Source organism: Propithecus coquereli, unplaced genomic scaffold, assembly GCF_000956105.1.
Source record: "Propithecus coquereli isolate 6110/MARCELLA unplaced genomic scaffold, Pcoq_1.0 Scaffold69, whole genome shotgun sequence".
NCBI lineage: Eukaryota > Metazoa > Chordata > Mammalia > Primates > Indriidae > Propithecus > Propithecus coquereli.
Genome location: NW_012152951.1, coordinates 3,358,889 through 3,361,229, shown reverse-complemented (window position 1 = coordinate 3,361,229; position 2,341 = coordinate 3,358,889). Strand labels below are relative to the sequence as shown.

The 2,341-nt window shown below is 43.9% G+C and overlaps 1 protein-coding gene across 1 annotated transcript in view; it reads right to left on the bottom strand.

The window, feature by feature from the left end:
• The window catches only part of ITGA8 (integrin, alpha 8), a 235,400-nt gene that overhangs the window by 134,237 nt on the left and 98,822 nt on the right, over positions 1–2,341 (bottom strand). The window lies entirely within an intron of this gene.

The window sequence follows — 2,341 nt, the reverse complement described above, 5'->3', positions numbered from 1 at the left end:
TGTATTGTCAGGGCTTTGGAAAAGAAAGAACTCCAGAAAGGCAGACTAGGATGTGTAATCAGTGTCTAGGACTTTTAGCGAGCCCTTCCAGAGACAACGTGCCATGCGCTGAGCCAACATCGCACATCAAGGTAGATTCCATTCCCTTCCGTAAAAGCAAAATGTCACTAAGTTCTGGGGTCTGAGAACAATCTTGTTATATTGCAGGCCCTGTTTAGTGTGTCTGGTGGTGAGCTCTTGGTCCCTGCCCTTCCTCCATCTACAATGTCATTGGCTACTCCTGGATTCCACTCTATTGACAAGAGTCAGCGAGCCCGGGCTTCTGCCTCTCTCCCTTACTGTCACTGCAACCCTCTCCTGATCCTCAGTGTGTGTAACTTTGACAAGCTATCCATTCTTGTCCCTTCCTCCAAGGGACTAGAAATTGCTCCTTACCTACTGCATTAGCTGGGGTCCTGTTGTGAATGGATCAATTGCCTGAAAACAGGAAACCACCATTCTCTCCACCCAAAATGGTCTGAGGCCGCACCTCATCCACCATCCTGCTTTTTTCTGGGGATTGTGACCTGGTAAAACTTGCCGCATTTGTTTAAACACTAAATTGGTACCGCCATCTAAGGGAATCCAGTTGTGAGTTGAATTTGTTTGTCTGGGCAACCACTCTTCTTTCTTCTTCAATTTGAATTTAATTAATTTTAGATTTATTGCTTTTCCAATTTTATTTGCATTTAATTTTAAATTAAATTTGTAGTTCTGTTTGTAAATAGTCATATATGAGCTACAAACACAAGGAATTTATTGATTTTAGATTTGTCCTATATTTAAACATGGAGACCAGGAATCTATATATTACTGAAATAGATATGCAATAGTATATGATCGTTGTAAGCATACGTATTTGCATGCATGTCAAATTATAGAAGATTTAATGCCACATGGGAATTTGGTGGTTTTTATTTAATACCCAAGCTTTTTGGCACCAGGGACCGGTTTCTTGCAAGACAATTTTTCCATGGACCAGAAGTGGGGGTGGTTTCAGGATGATTCAAGTGCATTACATTTATTGTGCACTTTATTTCTATTATTATTACATTGTCACTTGCCACTCACTGGTAGGGTTTTGATATGAGTCTGAAAGCAATTGATTTATTATGGTCTCCGTGCAGTCAAAACCTCTCTGCTAATGATAATCTATATTTGCAGCTGCTCTCCAGCGCTAGCATCACCACCTCAGGTCCACCTCAGATCATCAGACATTAGATTCTCATAAGGAACCCACAACCTAGATCCCTCACATGCACAGTTTATAGTAGGTTTGCACTCCTATGAGAATCTAATGCCCCCGCTGATCTGACAGGAGGCGGAGCTTATGCGGTGATGCAAGCGATGGGGAATGGCTGTAAATACAGATGAAGCTTCACTGGCTTGCCTGCTGCTGTGTGGTCCAGTTCCTAATAGGCCATGGACTGGTACTGGTCCCCTGCCAGGGGTTGGGGACCGCAGACCTAAAGGAAGGGGCCAGGAAACGGGGTGGAAGGGAATAAACATTTCTTTGGGAGTTGTGTGGGAGGGAATCGTCTAAGTAATCTACAAGCCTTGATTTATTTCATTCTCAGAGGGAGCTTGGGAGATAGACACTTTAGTCTTGTTTTGTGAATAGGGCTCAAAGAGGTCAAATGGTTTTCCTGTGGTGTCACACAATTTATGAATGGTACAGTGGGAAATGGAAGTCTGATCTGTCAACTGTGGAAGTCCAGGCTCTTTCCATAGTGGGTCTCTTCTCATTTCTTAGACCAGTACCTTCATGTATTTCTAGACGATTTACAGGTTCACCTCCACACAAAACTGCTTCCCATTGCACTTAGAACAAAATCCCTGGTCCCACTAGGATCAAGTGAATAGCCCTTGCCACCTCCATCCTAAACTCCTGTGTCCCTCTTGCTTACAGACACGGTGACCTTCTCTCTGCTCCTCAGAAACACCCAGATGATTACTGTTCAAAAGCCAGATTCCTACTAGCTGTTCCCTTGCCTGGAGTGTTCTGGATGGGACAGCATAGTTGCCTCTCTCTTGTCGTTCACATCTTAGCCAAGATGAGGCCTCCCTGACATCCCACTCTAAGAGCTTCCTTGCCACCTCCCTCCCACATTATTACCGTTTTATCTTCTTTATATTACGAATCCTAATGAACTGTCCTACCCCTACCCCTCCCCTGCCACCTCACTGCTGCCTGAGAGCTGGGATTTTACTATCTGATGCACTATTGCACCCCAGTGCCTAGGACAGTTTCCAGCAGGTGGTAGGTGCTCAATAAATATTTGTTGAATGACTGAATAAATTA